Source organism: Manacus candei, unplaced genomic scaffold (genome assembly GCF_025592945.1).
Source record: "Manacus candei isolate 608988 ecotype Guabito, Panama unplaced genomic scaffold, ASM2559294v1 h1tg000008l, whole genome shotgun sequence".
Taxonomy (NCBI): domain Eukaryota; kingdom Metazoa; phylum Chordata; class Aves; order Passeriformes; family Pipridae; genus Manacus; species Manacus candei.
Genome location: NW_026138056.1, coordinates 7884985 through 7908896, shown reverse-complemented (window position 1 = coordinate 7908896; position 23912 = coordinate 7884985). Strand labels below are relative to the sequence as shown.

General features: G+C 42.9%; 1 protein-coding gene across 33 annotated transcripts in view; it reads right to left on the bottom strand.

The window, feature by feature from the left end:
* EPB41L3 (erythrocyte membrane protein band 4.1 like 3) overlaps window positions 1-23912 on the bottom strand; it is a 141469-nt gene that overhangs the window by 83782 nt on the left and 33775 nt on the right. The window contains exon 1 of one of the 33 annotated variants that reach the window (XM_051772802.1): window positions 11972-16088. The exons of 29 other annotated variants lie outside the window; for them this stretch is intronic. The gene's annotated coding sequence lies outside the window, so the exon portion shown is untranslated. Of the gene's footprint in view, window positions 1-9188; window positions 10370-10667; window positions 10723-11522; window positions 11777-11971; window positions 16089-23912 lie in introns of those variants that run through there. 3 more of the 33 variants (XM_051772777.1, XM_051772811.1, XM_051772794.1) reach the window with 3 other exon arrangements.

The window sequence follows — 23912 nt, the reverse complement described above, 5'->3', positions numbered from 1 at the left end:
GAATACACTTTCAGTTACATCTAAACTATGGGTGAAACCTTTCTCTGTCCTTACATTAAACATATCATTTCAAACGTGCATTTTGAAGAGTGCACGTGACACTCTTCAGCTTCAAATACGTATGTGTTGAGAGGTTAGGAGAACATGAAAACAGTGTTTCATTGAAACCCGTTTGTCATTTTTAATCACAGGATAACTCTAGAAGAGGTGTGACTGATGCAATTTAAATTTTCACCTGACAAACTGAATTATTCATCTTTGCGGTGCCTATGACAAAAGACCAAGCAGAGCAGTCAGTCAGTCACCAACCCCAGGAGCTACCACGGAAAATCCTTGAGAAGGGGAAGTTGTGTCTTGCAGCTCCTGAGTGTGAAGTCCAGCTCCTCCCAGGCACTGCAGCCAGGAGGGCCCAAGACCTCGTCCTTGTTCCCACTGCTACCTCCTACCTCTGGTTTTCCAAAGCAGAGGAGGACCTTGGGCAGCTCCACTGATAAGAAATGCTGTGGTTTGCAAGGAAGGTGACAGAGAAACAAAGTTAAGGGCTTTATCTGCAGCTGGAAAGAGCTGTTTGTTCTGTACTTGTGGCTCTGGCAGGGAGAGCTAAGGAGCCCGAGGAGCTTTTCACTCATATCTGAATGAAAGCCTTACCTATTGCTAGTCACTATTTCATTTGCCTATGGAAAGCAATAAATATTCCAAGCTCACACTAAGTTTTCAAGGAGTTGTCTTTTTCTAAGAGAGCGCACTTGTCATGATGCCTTGTTACTCCAGTTCTGGAACATACCAGAACCGTTTTGTAGAACTGTTATCTTCAATGCTTTATATTATTCTTATACACTAATTTTGTATCTCTCTCTAATATTAGTGATCAATAGTTCCCTTATTATGTGTTTAAGCAGAGTTCAGAAAGAAATAAAGTTCTGAAAATTTCCACAGTTACTTAAAATGGGATTTCCATACACCACAATTTCAGAATATGGGGATAAATTAGAATAGGTTATCCAAGGTCTTAAAATGAGGGCCAAAAACAGGATTCCTTGCCTGGGAACCTAAAGATGTTGGATTAAACATGCCTCTAGTCAAAGACTGAATTCTGCTCAGCCCACATCTCCAACTAGTATGTTTTCAAGTAGGAAATAATTCTATTCATTATGGAAACTCTTATTCAGACTCTTGTTAATGTTTTTGCTATTCTTTCTGAATTTCTGGACAGTTTATTTCATGCTCAGCAGCCAACATTTAATTAAGAAATATTTAACCACTAGTATTTTTTAAACAATGCCACGTATGCAGAAATAATTGCCTATCACATCTACTTTACAAAATCAAAACACAGACAGTGGAAACCAGATACAAAACACTCGCCTTCAGCTGAAATAGTTTTGTTTAGAAAATGAACAGACAATGTAGTTCCTTGGCTGAGACCTTGATCTGTTTGCCAAGTCCCATCCTGCAGATAATTCTTACAACATTCCCATCCTGCAGAAATTATTCTTCTTACAACATTCCAGGTGCAGAGGACACTATGAAGGAAGCACACTCACAGTTATGCAGGTTAGGAATAATGATAGCCTTGGTATACCTTAAAAGAAAGGTAGTAAAGGATTTTCAGCAAAGTACATAATGCAATATGTAGTTAATGTATCCATTTTAGATTGGAAGCTAGAGAACGATGGATATGATATGACAGTTAGTTACTTTAGCATATGATAGTTTGTTACCACATCATCTATTGCATGCCAGCGCTTTTGTTACTTAAAAAAAAAAAAAAAAAAAAAAAAAGGCACAGCAAGATTTCTTACAAATCTATGGAAATATCAAACACTTGTATAGATTTTCACAAAGTGGTTAAAAAAAGGAGGCATAGCTACACTGACAGCATTCTTCAAAGCAACATCACAGGATCAGAAGGTCATGGGAGGGTATCTTTTTTCATACCAGCTATCTTGCTTTTAGATAGAAGAAACACAGACAAGAGTTAGAAAGGGGCGCTTCAGGTGACAGAAAATGCAGGACACAGGGAAACAGGAAAATAAAGTGCAATAACCAAACTGCTACTGAGGTGAGGCGAGGTGATTCAGAACAATAAGAGATGGGGAAAGCACAATGATCATGTCTGCACAGCAGATTGGTAAAAACAAAATTGGAGCCAAAGAGGGAGGCAGCCCAAAGCCAGGTAGAGTTCACTTTAATTGAGACACTCCTCTTACAGAAGCTGCTCCTATCCTTCTGGTCAGTGTAACCATCCTGCCTCCACGGGTAACCCCAAAACCATGCAGTTTGCCCTGTACTGGCAAGAGACATTTTATGTCTGTTCCTACAGAACAGCAGTGGAAAGCTGGTAAAAATTTAAAAAGAAGGAACTTTTTTATTTTTTCAGCTCTGCGTCCCTAATTTAATCACTGTCCCCTCAGGCTGAGAAAAGGACTGGCTTTACTGTTCTGCATCACTATGTTGGCAGAGATGCTGCACAGTACAATATTCATGGTTTATATATGATACAAGTGTAAGAAAAACAGTTTTGGGTTCACACAATGAAGAACAAGTCAAGAAATCTGAGTCACAGAACTAGTAGATTAGGATAAAATACTTTCAAACTTTAAGTGTGAAATTCTGGATGGTCTGGCTTCATGAAAACTATGGTCAATGGGTAACAGAAATAACAACCTCAGCACCAACACTTAGAAGAATAAGGTAGGCTTTTCAAGTGAGTTTAGTTTAGTTTAGTTTAGTTCTCAAGTAATTCAGTTGTATCAGCATTTCACCATCACAATAATTGTGTGGCATATTTAGTTATGTGCACATAAAAGTAAGTAACATTGTTTATGCAGACAGAATATATTTAAATATATTGATGAAGGTGATGGGCACTGCCTTTTCTCCCTGCCTTGGACAACCAGTGATGGCAGAAGCACTGTCTGCTGGCTCTGCTTCTCCATCCCATTACAGGTGTGAAAGGATTTCCAAGATCAGAATAAACTATGACAAATCAGTTATTCTCTAGTTCTTGAGAGTGTCCTTAAATAGGGTGGCATGAGAAGTGGTTGTGAGTCATGGTTATCTTTTTTACTTTTTCCAAATATCTAGTATAGCACATGAATAGAATGATTATAATCTACAAATATGACTAGTGGCATTGAGGGCAGGACTGAACACAGAATACAAGCCACTGTCATTACCAGATCTAAACTGGTGTAGAGCCTGTCCACAGCCTCTGTTTGCTGCACTTAGCACGCTATCCCTACAAGTAACAGACGAAACCCCGACAGAGCGCTGGCACAGTATTAAAGGATCCTCCTAATTGCCATGCCTCAAATTCCAGCTCTAAGCTTGCTAAGAGAAAGTCTGCAAAACTCTTTAATAAATCATAGAAATCAGAGATGGAAATTAGGTCATGTCACCCACGTCTCCTATCCGCACTGTGAGTTTGTTACCCATACATTGCTGCTGAGTGCTCTGTCTCGACAACTCTTAAATGATTCAACCGCTGAGGTTTCTCCCAATTCCCCAGGCAAGCTGTTACACAGCCCAATGAACCTTACCATCCATGCACTTTTCACTGACCAGCTTCGTCCTCTCCACACCAGTTCTGCCTTGGTCCCATTTTGTTCTGTTCCTATTTTTATCTCACTCCAACTCCCTCCAAATCGGCTCTTGATGCTACTTCAACCACCATCCAGCAAAAATTGTTGCTCAGGAAACGTTCTTCTGCCTCTCCTGTAATACCGCTGTAGTGTGCTGCTATTTTTAGGAGAAGAAAGGAGGTGGTAAGGGAATAAAAGGCTGCTGGTTCCAGCTGTACAAGAATAATGCTCCAGTGTAAGGAAACTATATTACAGTGTTTCTCTTCAAGCACATATAATTGACCAAAAACTTATAGCCTTCTGGAAAGATCCAAATGGGAGAGACAGAAGAAATGGAAAAGACAAATTCCAATGTTAAAAAAACCCCTTGTCATCTCACTTCACCTTTCAACCCTGCAGCTGGGCTTCTCCTTCCAGGGTTGCTCTTGAGATTTTATAATGGCATTTTCCTAGTGAGACACATGGTTAAAGCAGTCATGTACTGTCATTATCCTGGAATCACAGAACTGTTTGGGTTGGAAGGGACCTTAAAGATCATCTAGTTCCTACCGCCTGCCATGGGCAGAGACACCTTCCACTAGACCAGGTTGCTCAAAACCCCATTCAACATGGCCTTGAACACCTGGCTCCAGACAATGTCCTCTGGCACATGATGAGATTCTTGAGGTGTCCTGCACAGGGTCAGGAGTTGGACTCAATGATGCTGATGAGTCCCTTCCAACTCAGCGTATTCTATGATTCTATGTCTTCCAGAAATGGGACATTCACAACTTCTCTGAGCAACCTGTTCCAGTGTCTCACCACCCTCACAGTAAAGAATTTCTTCCCAATATCGAATCTAAACCTGTCCTCTTTCAGTTTAAAGCTATTCTTCTATGTCCTATCACTATATGCCCATGTAAAAAGTCTCCCCATCTTTTCTGTACTTCCCTTTAACCACTGGAAGGCTGCAATGAGGTCTCCCCAGAGCCTTCTCTTCTCCAGGCTGAACAACACCTCTCTCAGCCTGTCTTCATAGAATGACTGCTTCAGCCCTCTGATCATCTTTGTGGTCCTCCTCTGGACCTGCTTCAACAGGTCTACACCTTTCCCTGGGGACCCCAGAGCTGGACACAATACTCCAGGTGGGGTCTCATGAGAGTGCAGTAGAGGGACAGAACCACCTCCCTCAATCTGCTGGCCACTCTGTTTTTGATACAGCCCAGGATGCAGTTGGCTTTCTGGGCTGTAAGCATGCATTGTCGCATCATGTTGAGCTTCCTGTCCACACACATCCTCAAGTCCTTCTCCTCAGGGCTGCTCTCAATCCATCTCTCAGCCTGTATTTGTGCTTGGAATTGTGCAGGACCCTTGTGAAGGACCCTTGCACTTGGCCTTGTTGAACTTCATGAGGTACATCCAGGCCCACCTCTCAAGCCTGTCAAGGTCCCTCTGAATGTAATCCCTCCCCTCCAGCTGACCTCAGTGACATCCAATGGGCTCTCTAGTGTTGCTTTTTTGGGATAAGAAGGAATGTAAAACCCATAATGCACAACAACCACACATCCTCAGTACTGTATTATAGTTTTTTTAATGTCTCAGTTGGATTCAAACTTACTGTCCCCTCCAGCATGTCAATCGCACCAAACAGCTGGGCATTGTCAGCCAACTGTGTGGTGTGGTTCACTATAAATGATCAACTGAGAAACCTGCTTACAACAGGAGGGCACTGCGCCTTAGGCCAGACCTTTAAGTGGAAGTGAGACCTGTGTTTTACACCCGCATCAAGACAAGGTGATGTGCTGACCTTCAAAAAGACAGCTGCCCATCATTCTCCAACCTCCCTGGCAATGCTGGTGCCAGATACCCCATACAAAGGGCTGGACTATCAAGACCATCTGGCCAAACTAAAAAGACCCTGCTTTCCCGAGTGCATGGTTTTATACATCAACCACTACCTTTACCCTTATCAAACCTCCTATTTACTGATATGAAAGGTTAAGAACCACTACTGGGATCAAAACAGAGGTACTAGATTTCTTGATACAAATAATTCCCACAGGCAAGTGGCAGTGTTTCTCTATAGAGATGCATATGTCCATGTACTGACTCCAGTGTACCTGTGGGGCACCCTCAGCAATCACACTAGGGAGCACAGGGGCTAAGTGCTGCCTGTCCCAACACTTGCTCTGCAACAGCAGTAATTTAATTGAAAGAAAACAGCGATAAATTCAGTTAACCTGGTGAAGTAATCATCTCCAGGGTCCTTAGAAAGATTACAGCTTCCTGACCGAAGCTACGATTTGGTTGGGTAAGATTTGATACCTCTATTTAAACTGAATTGAGCCATGCTTCACAGATAGGCTCACCGATTTCTGTGAGAAGACTGGCAGATTAAGACACTCCCCGACATGAGTCAGGGTGCAAGAACAGGTCTCTCAGTTAGCATAAACATATGTTTCCTAGGTCTGGAAGAATTGAGTGGTTTTTTTCTTCCTTCTTCTGTTCTTCACAGCCTGTTTACGTCTGCTGGCTTATTAAACAAGAATGTATTTGCAGCCAGTATGTCCTAGGAAACAGGAGGTGTTACACATAATTGCCCTTAGATTCATAAGGAGTAAACAAGGTAACCTCCACCAGGGAGTCCTCCTGCTCCATTGCTACCAGCAGTGTCATGTTCCCTGGCTACCATGAGCAGTGTCACCTCCTGCCACCAGGGAAAGGGCTGCTGGTGCTCCCCAGCACGTGGCTGCCTCCCAGGATTTACTCATCTCCTCCGGGGAGGTAGAGAGTGCTGAAGCTGAGCCACTGCAAGGGATGAAGCTCTGAGGAAGAAGAACATGAAGGAATAATCCCAAATGGGGAGGAGGAGAAGGAAGCAGATGCTTCACCACCTTCCTGAGTAATGGGAAGAACGGACAGTGCTAGAGGCTCCTGTCCCAGCAGGGACCCCACCAATGAGCCCAAAGAAAGGGGCACGCAGCCAGTGACAGCAGCTAGGGAAAAGGGACACGTGGCAGGAGCAATAGGCAAGAGCCTGACTGGAGGAGCAGGACACAACTAAAGAGCAGAGCAAAACTACAGACGTAAGTGTGCTTGCTCTGTGGTGTGACACGGGCCAGGGACTGGTGTTTTCCCTATCTCTCTCCCAGGAACAGCCCACCGATCATCAACAGGGCTCCAGCCAAAAGCCCACCAGGGTCAGCTATTGTCACCACAAATTACCCCCCCACTTGCTACCTGCAGCCCATCTGGGAATAAACCCCAACCCCTGGTTTAGGAAAAAGGTTGCAGAAAAGCCAAGCAATGGATGCACGCTACTCCTTGGTAGTCTCAATTTTAACAAAGCCCCAAACCAGAAACATCAATCATTCTCTATTCCATACAGAGCTTTCTTCTCCCAACTCTCACTTATTAGAGCAGTGCTATGACTACTTCCCTCTGTCACATTTGCCAATAAACATCTGTTTCATACAAATACATGCATGTGAGCAGGTATCCAAAATTGTATCCTGCTTTTTTCTCTTCACATTCCCTTCCCCTTCGTGAAAATATTTATTTATATTCACATATGCTTTCCATTTATTCTAGCCCTTTACCCCGACACATGCTCTGAGTCCTCATTTTCCACATTCCTCTTTAACCCTCTAAACTGAAAGACTTTTCTCAGTGGGATCAAACATCTGGTGGGTGATGCTCATGCAGATTTCAGTACTTCTTTTGTTTCTCAGCTTGCCAACAGATCAGTTTTGACAGGTAGTGAAGCCACTGAAGAGAATTCTCTGTGGCACAAAAAGTATTTCCAAGACACATAAAGGAAAGGGTAAAAATTTAAGAGGTCTATGTAAAAAGTTTTCCCCACCCCTTTTTTATTTTTTAAGTTCATATACTTTTTATTTATGTATTACCCTTTTGCATACTGCATCCCATAGGATGCAAATAGATTATTATAATTTCCTTTTTTGCCTTTATCCACTTTATTCAAGAACAGCCAGCTCTGCTGATACAAAGATGAAGTAAAAAGTAAAGATTTCATTTTCCTCCAGAGATAAAAAGCTGACAATTACTCAAATTGCATTATATCAATTACTCAGGAAGGGTGCAGAAGATACCGATTTTGCCATCTATACAGCACATTGTCTCAGATTAACTCACTTGTCCCAAATACTGACCCATTTCTGCTTTTCTACAGATACTTAGTCCTCTGCAATCCTCCCGAGCTTCCTCTGCACCGATGCTTATGGTGATGATGATCGAGAATGGCATGGGCGGGAGCAAAGGGCCTGTAGGTTTTCTCTTACTGAAGCCAAGATAAGTGCTTATGCTCCTCTTCTCCACTACCTAGGCTGTTTATTTTAAGAAACTGAGATCTTTCTAAAGAAAACAAGCATTTCTCTTTGGGTGTTTCTAGCCAGTTAAAGCAAGAGGAAGTGCTGTGTGTCCATATACACATTTAGACTTGGACCATTCCTCAGCCCCTATGAATGGCTAAAACTGGAGACTGAAAATTTAGAGAAACTTGCTATAAAAACTAGCTAAGCTATCATTCTTTCAGTGGTTCATCTGTTTAAAAGACTTCCTTTATGGTACTGACTCAAACTGCTTAGTGATGCTTATTTAAGTCTAGTTCTGGGTAACACTCTTTTATACTCTAACTTTCACACCAAATAAAAACAATCCATCGTGATTCTTCAGAATAAACTTACTTTCAGCCTAATTTTCAGCTTAGTTGACAGTAGACATAGTTTTCAGTTATATGCATGCATTATATTCACCTGATTAAGAGAGAAATTCTGTTGGAAGAATTTGCACTTTGAAACACTGCATTTATAACATATGCCTAAAACATTCAAACATTGCAGTCATAACATATTTCCTGTAAAAATGTGATAAATAAGATGCTAAACTGCGGTATCCTGGGTCCATGCTATACACAATGAAAGATCTCAATCCTGCAGACTCACAACAGCTCTCTCTGCATGGACCGACCCTTCATTTTCAAAGCCCAACATATACTGAACATGCACTGAACACACAGAGATTCCCACCCAATGATGTATTTTGATGTAAAAAAAGTCACAGTTACTTTTGTGTTTTGTGTTGAAAATGCTGTAGCTCGAGAAACAAAGCTGATGCTTCCTCTCATGAGACAAGTAGTCTTTTATAACCGCTTATAAATGGTTTGACGTTTTCCCTCAGACAACAAGCAGTCATTTACTGGTACATGAGATTTCCACAAAACAAGTCTGAATGTCACCCACCGTGAATAACACATTTAACACATTTCAAGAACTTTCTGTTAAGTCAAGATCATGCCTGAAACACAAAGGAGTGACATTTTACATATTTTAAGAAAAGAACCACGCATAACCCCCATGGAATTCACAACCATGCATCAAACAACAAATCTAACAACCATAGGTGCGACCATGTTGCTGTGGGACAAACCTCCTATCAGTACCCTTACCTATACTCTTACCCACAGACCCCTCCCCAGACTTCAAAGAAAAATCTGTGAACAATAATTTTTTCTCATCAAAGACTAAATATTCTGCAGATTTCCACTACAGACAAGAAAAGATTTCACCCTGTTTAACTGAAAAATTACATAAGTTGTAGCTTCACCTTCACTTGCTCCTCCTCGGAAGAGAGAACAAAACCCCAACCCAAACCAGACCTCTCCAGTTTTGGTGCAGCTCTCCAGCAGTCAGACACAGCCCTATCCAGTGAGGAGCCGCCAAGGCAGAGGCGCAGGGGCAGGCTGGGGATGGGTGCCACACCCTGCTCCCCCCCTCCCCCGCTCCTCCTCCTCAAGGCTAAACCTGCCCACCGCAGCAGCGGGCTCCCATCGCATGAGCTCCTGATGCGCATCCGACCAGCTCCTCGGTCACACGGGGCAGCCTTTCGGGAGAAAAGGCCGTAAGCTGCGCCACTTAACGGAGGGATGCGACTGCGGGCAATTAGTCGGGGGAGCGGCACGGGCTGTACTGGTCTGATTAAATAAAACCAGTGTATTTTTAATGCTTCCCGATATATTTCATGTTCTCTGCTGCAGCAAGCAGGTCTGCAGCATGCCAGCGGCTCAAGGAGCCCTCCTGTTCATGCGGTGCCGTCAGGAATAAACTCCCAGTGCTCCTACTCTAATGCGGTGCTCTCGGGCTCTCTTCTCCTCCCCTTATTGCCATGCAGGTCTCATGCTCACATAGAGCTGAAACTTTCTAACCCAAGGAGACCAGCACAGCAGTATTTGCCTATACTCTATTATGTATGTACACACACAGAGGTGCAGCAAGACCAGTGAATTTAACCACATCAGTGATGCAGTACGATGATCTTGACCTTTTAATACTCTGTCAAAGGACTCTTCTCCATAGATTTAGAGAAAAAGCCCACATTTGATTGCATCTGACCTTACTGGTCAAAGCCTTATGTATTCTGCTTATATTCTTATTTTCTATGAGATTTAGTTGCTTTCTTTATACAACTATTTCAGCTTTCTATGGACAGAGACAAATGCTAACAACATTAAAAGTAAAATGAAAAAGGTATCACTCAGCTCACCAGGCTGTAAAAGGACGGACGCACATGGCACACAACTAACCCAGAGCTTTTTTTATTTTTTTTTTTTTTTTTTGGCAAGCGGGCCTCTGACTTGCAATCATTTTGACAGAAGAGACCTCAAACGTAGGTAGTTTCCCTTCAACTTACAAGCAGCATGCATGTTCAGTGGAGGAAATACTTTCCATCTCTGCCTCAAACACGGGCACATGCTGGAGAACAGCGGTGAGTGATAACAGCCTTTACCCAGCGCCTTCCTCCTCCAGCACAGCCCCAAGAGAAATTAAATCAAGGCAGCGCAAGGCCAGATGAGGATGCTTTGCTACTGCGATCATCATAGGAGTGCGAGTTTGTAAGCTTCTCGGTATATGCGATAAAGTTTCACTTCTGAATGAAAGATGGGACAACCGAAAAAGACAAAATGCTATTCCAACCACCCACCCCAGCCCCCCTCCGGCCACCCAAGGGCGAGGGGCCGCACCCGGACCCGCTCAGCTCGCCCGCTGGTCGCACCCGCGGCTTTTCTATTTCCCTTTCCCCAGAGACCTGACCGAGCACCGACACTTCCACGCAGCACTCCGCGGGGCCTGGCGTGGGGATGGGGAGGAGTGCGAGGATGCAGCGCCCGGGCCGCGCTCCCGCGCACCTGGAGCCCGCGCCGGGCCGGGTGGGCAGGGACGCGCGGTCCCCAGCGCGGGGCGGAGCGGGGCAGCCCCGGCCCGGCGGGGCCCCTCGCTGCCGGCCAGGAAGGGGCCGGCGCGGCGCTGCCACTGCAGCGGTCCGGGGCTGCGATGTGCTCTCCGTGCATAACCACACCCACCGCATTGCAGAAGCCACGGCCCGGGCCGGGGTGGGGGGGGTGAAGCCCCCCCCGCCACCGCCAGTCGCGGAGCCCCGGCCGGGCCCCTGCACCGCCCAGGTGCTGTGTCCCCCAGGTGAGCGGGGCAGCGGACACTCGGGGAGGCACGGCCCCGGGGGGGGCTCAGAGTGCGCCCTACCACGCCAGAAACCCCCCCAATCTTCCGCGCCTCTGCCGCCTACAGAAGTTTCCCACAGAAATGCGTATCGCCCTTAAAAAATTTAGAATTGCAAAGCGCCCCCCCGCCCCAGACCCCGGCAGAGCTGCGGCGGGAGCAGCCCAGTCTGTGTGACCCCGCGGAGCCCTCGCCGCCCTCCCCGCTCTGCGAGGGGCACCGCTCGCTGCCTACCCCCGGCGCCCCCCGGGCAGCCCGGCCGAGCGCACACACCGCCCCCCCAACTTAAAAATGGCTCCTAAGAGTGATGTGTATATATATATATAATGTGTATATATATATATATGCACACACACATATATATAAATAAATACGTATATATTTAAGGGGGGGGGGATGCAATCTGCTCCCGCCCCCCCAGGCATACCCTCTGCTTCCCGCGGCGGGGAGGGCGCCGCAGGCAGCGATGCCGGAGCGGCGCGGAGGTCCCTCTTGGGCGGCGCGGAGCGGCGGGGACGGGGCGCGGGGCAGCTCCCGGCGCGGCGGCGGCGGCGGCCACGCGTCAGCAGCGGCAGCGCAGCCCGGCTCTGCCCAGAGCGAGCCTCCGCCGCTCCCCAGCAAATCAGGGCTGCCGAGGCTTCTCCGGAGAGAGGGAGGGAAAAAGGAAAGGGGAAAAAAAAAAAAAAAAAAAAAAAAAAAAAAAAAAAAGAGGCAAAAAAGCGTACGCCGCGGAGAACGGCAAAAGCTGGATGCCGGCAGGTCTGTGGAGCCAGGCCCCCCGCCTGCCCACCTCCCCGGGCCGCCAAGGGCTGCTCCCCAGGCACACTGCAGGGAACCTACCCCCACACCCCTCCCGCCCGGCACAGGGATCCCCACCTGCGTCCGGAGGAATCCGGCCGTTTTTTGGCTCAGCTAAATGAATCCGTCTATTTAGAGAGATGAGTTTAGCTGCTGCAGTTGCAGCCAAACGCCCGCGATGGAGAGGCTCCTCGTCAATTTAAAAGCAGCAAACTGTGCGCTGGCAAGGTCTAGCTTTCAATTACACTAGGGGGGTTTTGACGCGGAGGGAAGTTACCAGCTTTTTTCAATTTTAATTTCCAGTGACAAACCCCATGCTCTTAAAATCTGAACCCTATTTCCCTAACAACAAAGACAAAACAGAAAAAAAAATAAAATGTAGGTCCTGCTACATATCGGCTCCCAATCTAAAAAGGAAACTGTAAAACTGAATACGACTTTGGAGTTCTCACTCCAGTACAGACCACAGCATTGCCACATGTCAAAAAGTATCAAAAATTTCTAGTGTGTACAGAAGCAGTTTGGGAGCGGATTAATCCTACTTGCACCATTCCTCTTTGGTAAGTATATAGTTTCTCTTAGAGCTCATAACTGAGCTCTCCACCTACTACACGGTTGGGTTTGAGACTCTGATGCACCATGGCACCCAGAGGAACTACTTGTTTGCTTCTCCGGGGGACCAGAAGCAGCTGAACTTGCTCTTTTCCAGAGGAGGAATTGGCCACAGGAAGGGCAGTGATGGTTTGGCTACAGAAGAGTGACAGATCGACACATTCTCATGCTGCACCTTCAGTACTGGTACAGCACAGTGAATAAAATGGGCTTTACATAGGCCCTTTATATAAGGCATTTCGAGAGCTCCCAAAACTTATGAGATCCAAATTATACTCAGGGCTCTGATATGAATTGGGAGAGGTAAGGGGGGCATGAATATCTCCTTTAATTAGCAGCATCTCTGGGGGATTTAAGAAGAGTAAGAGGTTTTTATAGTAAGCAGCAGCATACAATTTCTCAGGTCTGCAAAACTGTGCTGTTCTGTATTTCATGTAGAATCATAGCCAGACACATACCCCACTCTTCACCTGCTATGCAGGAGTGCCACTTAACACATCTGGCACGCCCATAGCGTGCATAAAAGGGAAAGAGACTTCAAAAGAAAAATGTGTGCCATCAACTAAGAGAGGGCATAACTCTGGTCATGTAGTTGAAATAACAAGACTTGCACATTCTTCTCCACCAGGAGCTCTGGAAGCCATCACGAATCACAAGGGAATGGACTTGACAGCAAAGACACAGAGTAGAGTTAACAAGGTTTGATTTGAAAAAAACAAAACAAAAACAAAAACCAAGAGGAAAGTAAAAGAAGGACTGAGTTGGTCTGAGTCAAATTGAGCCTCAAAAGAAGCTAGGAAACTTTAGAAATCTTTCTGAAAAAAAACGGGAAGAATTTACTAGCTCAACCTTTGGCAGCTCTTACACTGCCCATTACATCACTTTTAAGCAGAGATACATTGCTGGAGCATTTGCACTACCCAGCCACACTTGTTGTCTTTAAGCAGTACTTGCAGGTAGATTTGCCCCATAGTTACACTATCCTCTGTGATCCCTTTTGTGGTTATACTGCATATATAATGTCATCTTTCACCTGAGGATCTAGAAGGCTTTCAGCATATTGATTTAACTTCAAAATATAAAGTGGTATTAACAGGTTGCTCCTACAAGAAGGAAATCTTTGCTACAGATAAAAGGTAGCTGGTACATCTGAGGTACCAATATGGGCCCAAGTTTCAGAGTTCTCAACATTCACAGTATTTTTAATATTTTTTTTTCAACTTCAAATGTTACTTTCTAATTCCAAAATGGGTTTGTTGTCCAACTTGCCTTGACTTCTGTCAGATGGGAACTCCATGGAAGTTTAGGTTTCCATGAGTCAACAGCTTTTAATATTATTTCTCTTTTTAAAAAAAGGTATTTTCAGTAATTTATAGCAATTCTGAATCTATACTTTTCTCTCACAGGTGAGAAATGTGAGTAATCCCCCTGCACTTCACTGGAGTTATTCCAAGTATTTACACAAAAGGAAGACCAGATGACAAGTCCAGGTAGCACTAGAAGAGGCTGATCTCCTGCCTTGCTATGGGACAATAATTTTATTTTTGCTGCTTTCTCGTCTTTCTGGACGTGATGTTTCAGAATTGAATGTCAGGAGCAAAGGGTTCTGTTTGAGTTTCTATTCACATCAGACTTGGTGCAACCCAAGATAGTCCCTTCTCCCAACCAAGGGCAGTTGATGCATGTCCGAATTGCTTCCGTGCTGGTCTGGAAGCCAGGCTGTCCCCAGCATCCCATCCTTTGGGGAGGGAGGCACATAGCTACCGAGGCACCAGGACCCAACTGTACAAGCAAGAGTCAGAGTCACTCAGGAGATCAACACATAACTGGGGAAATGGATAAAATAGGTGGCAAGCTCTGCCTTCCATTGTCTATACATCCATCACTTCTGCTATTCCAGTTTCTCCCTTTTGGTGAACACTTGCAACTTGCTTGGGAAATCCCTTTAAAGGGAGAGAGGGAGAAAAAGCCAGGGAAGAATAAAGGCAAAGACAGCCTCTGACATGAAGCAGGTAAATTAGAGGTGGAGAAGGAGAAGGTGCCAACACACACACACACCCCCTTCCCCACAGGGTTCCAGTCAGAGGCAGAGAGCCGTAAGGAAAACAGGCCTGTGCAGAGCATTTGGCCACTACAAGGACTTTTTTTATAAGAGAGGGGAATGGGGAGACACACGGTCTCTGCCAGGAAAAGATGAATAGGCAACCCTGGAAGAACAGGGACAAGGATTATTGCCCAGCTCTGGGAACTGATGCCTAAAACATTCTTGTGATTCCCTAATTGATTGGACATGGCATTCAAAATAGCACATTACAGAAAAGCAAGACACAAAAATGCTATCAAACTCGGCAAAAGACTGTCTCAAGTCCAGCCAATGATGAATTAGCACTGAAAAATGGAAAGTACTGTAAAAGTAGTAGCATTAGTACAGCATTATTAAGAAGATACTTCTTAGCAGACAGGAGCTTGGCAATATCTGTCTAGACGGGCAGATGGGTTTGGAGTCGAACTGATTTTTTTTTCAATTTCTTTTTTATTATTACCGTATTCACTTCCATTTATTAAAAGCAAACTGTTCTGCCCATGACTCATGCAGCTTAACTTTCTGCATGGCAATGAAACAAAATTCTCATAATTAAGAGTGATTACTGTGAGCAGATGAAGGTAAGATTTAGAAATCAGACCAGATCTTCTATTTCTGTCTTCCCTCACTGCAAACATAATGCCCACTAATTGGCCAATATTACCATTGCCTTCAAATATGTAAGTAGTAAACCTTCTGGTGAGATATCCCTCAGTGACACTGCAGGTCAGATTTATTCTTGGCACTGGTTTATTAACCTCAGTGAAGAGATTTATTTGGTGTGCCGTCTGAAGTAAGTCTCACTCTGCCATTCAGTGCCAAATCCACCCCATTTTAATACTACTGGAGGAACAATCAGCAAATTTGGCCCCAGTGCTTCTGCAACTGAAATCTTGCCTGTAGAAGATTTACTGCAATTAATTCAGCGCTGCCTTTTGCGACTTTCATATCTGTAGCTACTTTCTGACTGAGAGCATTAACTGGATTATCGAGTGATTACCTCCTGTTGTTCTCCAGCCCCACTGTGAATCAAAGGTAGCCACATTTTAGGGATACACGATGCTTTGGCATGTACCTGAGGCTATGTCCAAAACATACAAAAGTTAGTTTTCAGACAGAGTAATAAACTGAAGCTTTTAATCTCAGTTAAGATCTTATTTTTTTTTTTTATTTTGTTTATGCATAATCATTGCTATGGTTTAACTGTATTCTGATCTAACATACACTGACTACAGGAAACTCACAATACAGAAGATGTGCAATATGCAGTTATCGCGAATTTATTTGAATTTCAGTAGGGTTCCTGAACAGCCTAACAATGAGGGAGGCAAAGACAACTCTCATTTTCTATTTGCAACTCTAAGACTGTAAGCTTCCCAGATGGTAACCATGTCTATGGAGGTCAACACAGACCATTTCCCTTTGACTGTGTTGCTTTCTGTTGAGTCCATCTATTTCAGTCCACGAAATTCTGGCTTTTTGTTTTCATGCCCACAGTACACGTTGTTTTGCTCTACTTTTGGGGTGCTAAATAGGAAAGCCTTCCTTCTTCCTTTTCCATACCACTAAACCCAGTCCTGCATTTTAGTTACAAAACTGTTTTTAGTTCTCCTGTGTCTTCTTTTCATCTAATTCAGAGAAGGATTTAAGCAGGAGTTTACCTTGAGTATAAGCTCAAGTCTCATTGAGACAAAGGAGAATCAATGCTTGTATTCATGAAGTACTACGAGAAATAGAAATGTCACCCTGAATCATAACTGCCTTCTACAATCCCATTTTGAGATACCTCTTTCTCATGACACCTCTAATAAAACAACTCTCGGTGGCCAGGTTAATAGGCATAGCCCCCAGCTGCTTTTATATAATTTGTCTTCATTAGCTGCAAGATTTACCAGGGAGGGAAAGCACTTTAATGAGTGTTTGCATAGCACCCAACACAGTTCAACTCTCATCTTAACGAAGGTTAATAACAATTAAGGGAAGCACTATAGGTTCTTATTTAAAGTACAATGAATATTTATGCTTATCATCATACTAAAATGTTATTGAGAAGAGGTAAGAAGTCCTGCTCAAACGTGAACACAATTATCCTTTATCTGTATTGTCTTAAATGCTAAGATGTCACAAATTGCTTTCTTTAGTGGTATAAGAATTACTTTAGGCTCAAGGATTCCTTAGAATTAAAATATTTCTGACCTGGCATGTCTAAACAAGAACTTTAGGTTCCTTGGCTATCTTTCCTGTCAAATTATACCTCTCCATCTTTATTCTCTCAAAGTGACATAAAAGTAGAAAACCCAGATCCAATGTTTGTCAGTAAGTAAACTCACAGAAAGGGAAAGGGCTGATGTTTTTAATCTACCAAATATACTTACTGGAGGAAACAACAAGAAAGCAAAACCCCAATATATACAGTGCAATTTCTCCATCTCTAGTTAGAAAAGTCCACAGTTGTTCCCAGTACACCACCTCATCTTGCTCTTACTTCTTTCCTTGCACAAAACTTTACTGCAGAAGTGGCTGCTCTTCACAAAGGAAGGACCTGGGGCTGTGCCCGGTGGCTCAGGGCCCACCCAGCCAGATGTCGCCTTGCTCCACACAGCCCATCCCTGGTCCAGTCTGCCACATTCTCCCAGTCAGTTAAACATCTGCAATACCAGCAGCAGAAAAGTCTCCATCATTCCCCTGATTTCCCAGCTGCTCTTTCCCACCTCTGTCCTGCCCCTTTCATTAAGCCACTACAAGTATTCATTAAAGCCATGGGGAGAAATAGGCAAACCCTCTCATGTTAAAGCTAAAAAGGGAGGAGAGGTGAGAAATCTGATCATTTCCTCACCACAATTCCCTGTGAGATCTCATCAATATGAGACTGAGGAGTGGGTGGTGTGGTATGACACAAGCAGTGGGGATGATGGCAACGTCACACTGCTGCCTCTTTTGGTGCCAATGCCAGCCTGTGCTGGCATCAGATGGCAGTGTTGGCCAACAGCCTTTATTTATGTGAGTAACTGCTCAAAATGATACCACTAACCTTCATTTCCCACCTGAGAAGGGCTCCTAGGGGCCAGCCCACCTGCAGCTAACAGACAGCCTCTGCACACAACCAAGGGCTCCTCCACCTGATGTTTATAGCTGCTCAGACGCTTTCAAAATGCACTAAAACATGCTTTAATTCATATTACAGTTTAAGTCTCACATTCAGTTGATGGGACACTGCCAGTAAAACTGAAAGTAGTGAGGAGAAACCCATCCCTTCCTTCTGCTTCAACAGCTTACTCCCCCTGCTACTCACTCTGTCAGTATTCACAGAGAAAAATCAGATCCAGGTTTTCTGTGTTTTGCCCTTGGCAAATACAGTGGCATACCTTAAAGTTAGGTGCCCTGCATGCACCTAGTAAATTGTATTGTGGGATAGAAAGTAGCACATTCTACTGGTTTCTTTCTAACTGAAATGAAACTAAGCGCCAACTGGACACAGACCTGAGAAACAAGCCTGGGAGATCTGGGTTTGTATCTCTGAAGGGTAAATCCTCTTAATAGCATGTAAATGATACTGTTACATTCAAACAGGGAAATGGGGGGGGATGAAGGGGGAGATCAAACAGCAGCAAAACAAACCACCATCTTCAACTCACAGCTTTAAACTAAACAAGTTTCACTCACCCAAATGACAAATGGTATGTATTTGTCCCCTAGGCACTGAAAAATACCCAAGAAAAGCATCTCAAGCCTCTCACCCTTTTGAAAAGCTTTTTAAACTTTGCAAATAATGAGTATCTTGAACAGCTTCTCACAATGTAAATGTTTAATTTATCCCACATCCCCTGAAACAATAATTTTAAGACCAGGTTTGCTCAGTCACCACCAGGCGCTGCTCCCAGTCAGCCTGTGTGCAAACATCTGTCCAGCTGCTCCCAGAGAAACGCACCCACAGCCCAAAGTTGCCAAGCAACACCCTCGATGCCTTAAGCATCAGGCCAACTTGACTGCTTTAAAAAAGTTACTTGGAAAGAGGCTGATAGGAACACGCAAGCTTTCATAAGGACCCTGTGTTTAAAAGAAGAGATGTTCTGCCACTTTCCAGAAAATTTATGGGTGCGCAATTAAATAAATGTAGCAACTCCTGTCATCAACTCCAAAAAAAAAAAACCAAAAAAAACCAAAAAAAAAAAAAAAACCACCAAAAAAACCCCAAAAAAAACCAAAACAGAAAAAGAAAAAATTTGTGTGCTAAAGTTTCTAATGTTGAAACTAACATCTAAACAAATATTCAGGTTGAGAAATTTATTTCCTGGGCAGCAACAGACAAAGCACATACTGCCTTTCCATTCCTTACTTAACTCCAGGAACAGGCAAATATCCACTTGGTGTCCCTGGGGGCTGACACAGCACCACTGGAGACAGCTAAAGGCAAGCACATGTCATTGGTTTCAAAAGAATCATTAAAATAATGTATTTACAAAAAGTCTGTGAACTAAATAAATCCTGGCTGCATTCTTCCCCATATTTGAACTCATTTTGCTCAAGCTTCAGGCAAATTATTTCCAAGGTTCACTTTAACACATCAATCAGAGCACCCAAGTACTCACACTTACTAAAGTTTTAATGCTAGCTCCTCCCTCAAAACAAAGTAACAAACAGAAAAAATGAGACTGGAATCTCTGCAACAAGATAAAATCACGCCAACAGTGGCAGGGCTTAAAAACAAGTCTGGTCCTCAGTTTCCCAACTTGCCTGCTCAACTCTGATGAGACCATGGTGACTGATAGCATCAGTTTGCACTTTGGTATCTCAAGCCATCTGCTTAGGAAAAATTTGCAATAGCCATTGCACCTATTAACAAAAGTAACCAGACTTCATGTTATTTGGAATTTTGCTGATGTTTGAGGTGTCAGGCAAGGGCAATAAGGTTGGAAAAGGAGTCTTTTCAGTTTAAGACATTGTTTTTACATGACAAGACTCATAGTTGGAAAAATAGTGAGTGCTACAAATATTTTCTCAAAGGAAAAACAAGGTGGCATTGATATAAAACATTACATTTACACAATATGCAGCACACAGTTGTTTCCTTTGCAATTGCAAGAAAATTCTGTAATTCAATTAGTTTGGAATAAAACGTCCCAAACCCTTCCAATTCTGACTTTGTTGTTGAATCCATTTCTGGAGGTTTGGGCCATTTCACTGCTATATATACAGCATTTATAGAGCAGCTAATCTATAGCCTAAAAGTTATTTTTGGCAGAAGAAAGAAGTTACAAAGAAACGCAAGCAAGCCAGATAAATGAAATCATAAAACAGCCTTCAGAAGGTTCAGATGACTTCAATGAGTTGCTCTCCTACTTTCCTTTCACATTTTGGGGAGAAAAATTGGGAAGAGGAAAATTAAGTATGAGAAAGGTTGTATTCACAGGGTTTTATTGCTGCTCCTTGTTCTCTACACTCCATCCTTACTCCACCAAGCCCAGTGCTCTGAATAGATATCTTTAGATATTTCGGCAAGGCAGGAAAGAGCATATGCAGTAGCTCTATGCATGCTGACAGGCAGCACTGCCCATGCTGATTAATCACAACACATGCCTTGATTAATCTAACGGGCTACCTGTCTGGTATGGCCACACAGGGCATTTAACAGCTGAGCTCCTGCCAAAGCAAAACACGTCCCTTGGAGAGACAAGGTTTGCCTCTAGACTATCCTAGACCAGCATGGCTACACCACCACCACACCTCTTTATTTCTCACACCACTACCCAGGGTGGATTTGAATGTGCAGCATCAAAGACGCTGAAGTATCGTCTCGTGGTGTAGAGCCTCCATGTCTTTCCCTGCACCACCCACCCTCTGCTTTGCATTAGGCATACAAAGTCCTGCTCTATTTTCTTTTCTGGGGGATTCCGCCACTCTTTGAAGGAACCTGAAAGTGATTACACTGATGAACAATGAAATGTGAGCTCTTGTTCTCATGTTCCACCCAAGCGAAAAGGCAGGACATAGAGTGGTTTATTCTTGGAGAACTCAGCCTTGAGTTTCCACCACAATTGTGGTGACATATTTCTTGGGTTGCAAGAGTACCAACACCCTTCAGAGAGCAAAATCTTTTTTTTTGAAAATGAAAAATTTTGTTTGAAATGAGCTTCAAACAAAAAGTGTTCTCATGTCATCAGTAAATTCCTAACTGCCAGGTTTTGGGTTTGTTTTCCTTCCTCCTATTTTTAATGAGCAGCAAATCATTATGATCATAATAACAACACCAATAATAATTTTAAACACCAACTTTTAATGAAAATTTCTTGGAATTATATGACAAAAAGTCTAGCCTTTGAGAGAAATAAATTTTCTATACTCCACAACACCCATGAAATAAAATACTCTAATGTATGTCCACTACGATGATTGAAGTAAGGACTTTTGTAAGCTCCTCAATGGTTAATGTACAAAGTAAAGCAAAGTGAAATTTTGTTTTTCCGTAACTGACTGTGATCTTGAAATGCACGTGAATTATAAGGTCTCTTGCAAACACTGCATCATCAATATGGATATTTTATTCAGTTTCCTTCTTCAAAGCCTCTCTAAAGCTAAAATTATTTTCCCTGTTATTTATCAATTTTATTTAGGTTAATCAAATAAAATTTTCACTTTACAACTTCCCAGACATCCCATTATGTGGTGTGTCTAAAGTTTGTATAGAATTCATCAGTCAATGAATGTAGTAGAGCAACGTTCACCAGGCAATTACAGCATCTGAAAAATTTGCCATAAAACAGCAGTTACCATGCATTATATACATGCAAACTGAGTTATTATGGTAAGATTATGTAGCATGTTACATCTTACTTTCTTATCTTTTAAGTCCTTAATACCCTCAGTTTCTGTACCAAGAGTACAGCAACTGCTTTTAACCACTTATTATTACCTCTTTTAGTGCCTGAAACCTATAAAATACTTGCATTGCATAAGGAAAATTTCAGTTATTTTTACTTATTTACAAAAGAATAAAGTGATGAAAACTAAAGACACTTTTAAAACATCTACCAAAGTTGTTTACCAAGTGTCAACCGACTAAGTTAAAATCTAAGGAATATTTTGGGTCAATTTCCTTAGCCCAGAGAAAGTAGTGATAGCTATACTTAGGCATTCCCAAACAAGCCAGAGCTTTACATATGTGGAACAACTGTACACTGTGTGCACAGAGATGACACACTGGAAGTGGAGCATGAGAGAGAAACAACAGCTACTTGTAACCACGCAGCCAACATTGAACCTGGACAAGCCCAGGGAACATCTCCATCTTCTGGGCCAACAAGCTCAGACTTGTAGTGGGAACTCAGCTCTGCAACTGCCACGCTCAAGAGCAAGGGGGCTGGACAGATGAAGAACACAGCCAGTGTCCTGAGCAAATACGTGCCGGAGCATGACTCCAGAGGATACCAGGATCACATCGCTGGAAGACTATATTTTAAGTACTGAGATGTTATCAACCTGGTTCATTATGAAGGACCAATAGTGAATCTGTCTTGAAAAATATAAGTTCTGTGGAATAGATGAGCTGCAAATACTTTCAGACTAAAACCAGCTGAAATTCTTACCAGAGAAACCATTTTGAAAGCATTGCAATGTAGCAGTTATATAATTTTCAACTGTATTGTATATTCTCTCTCCCAAATTTCTGATGTTCTTATACTTGTTTCTATACCAGGTTCTCTTTATATACATATATTTAGGGAAATAAAAAATACCAAGTCTTTCTGAGAGTTTCAATTCCCCCTTCTTCCTCCCACCCACATCTGTACATTTGGAGCCTTATGGTTCCAAAGAGCAGTAAAGTAACTTGTGGAAGGGAAGCTGAGTGTTGTAACAGTCTGCTACTGGAATGAGAAAACAAACATAGAAAGGAGAGGTGGTATGAATCATGCTGAGACATGTGATATTTTTAAATCACAACAAAAATAAGTTTGAAAAAATTTTTAGTTAATAATAGCATCGTATAACTCAGACTCCCCAGAAGACAGCCAGTATTTGGACCTGTTCTTATCCAGGGTTCTTACACCTCTGTAGACTGCAATTTCCTTTACTTTTTGTAGTCTTCATTGTACTATGATAAAGTTTACTTTTTAGCATAAAAGAAAATCAAACTAATCAGGTGTATGAGAATTAGAAAAACAATCAAGGCATTTTGTCCAAGTGTTCATTATTACACTGGGAATGCATCCATCTACTTTGTATTATGTTTTCTACTAAGTGATTTTAGGAGGTGCTATCCTCAAGTTATTATAGGTAATAGTGGGATATTAAGAAAAATTTCTTCACTGGAAAGGTTGATAAGCATTGGAACAGGCTGCCCAGGGAAGTTATGAGATCACCGTCCACAGAAGTGTTCAAAAAACATGTAGATCTGTCACTTAGGACACGTTTTAGTGGTGAATCTGGCAGTTTTAGGTTAAACGAACAGGTTTCAAATCCGATTTGAAACCTGCACTGATTCTCAGCACGTTGGCAAGAGGAAAGGAGGGAGCAGGCAGAAGCAGCCCTGCCTCCTCCATATGATTTTCTAATGCATAATCTGCTCTCTGGCAGCAGCTGATAATTATATCGGATTTCACAAGACCGCTTCTCTGCCTGAACAGTTGTGTTGCTTATAAGAGTAAGAATTAAAGCAGCATTATAAAACACACAAATAAGCAGCCTCTCTGTGTGTTTGCACATAGGTTACCCATTGGTGGTACTGAAAGGCCTTATCTCAACACATTCTTTTCCAACCAAAGCACTGAGAAACAACAGAGACTTTCTAAACCTCTGTTTGAAAATCTTATCACTCACTCAACAAGAGCCTTAAACAGACTATCTCAGGAAGTACAGCAGAGGTGGAAAAAAAAATAAAATCAATTATATCTATACAACTTTCCACAGTAGCTTTGCATAAGCAAAGGTGATACTCCTCCTGCAGAGAGGTCTTATCTCAGCAGTTCAGTGAGTGAAGTCCTTGACTATAGAAAAGGATGGGAAAACTCATCAGTTTAATGATGCCAGGGTGTCCCTTCCCTATGTGGTCTGATATTCCTGGTGGTCAAGCCCAAGAAATCCAACAGAAATACAGTGTCGAAGAGAAACAGTGCATTGTCTGACTGCTCTGTTTTACAAATTAGACACAGACAATTTTAACAGCTGTACAGCTGTATACATATGTACTGTGGAGAACTAAAATCTGACTCTATCCCTTTATTTGTGTTTTACCCAGTAGTAACGCAATATTAATTGGAGAATTTTTAAAAATACCTCTTTTTTCTTTCTTACAAATAAATGGAAAAAAGTACATTCAAGAGAAACAGC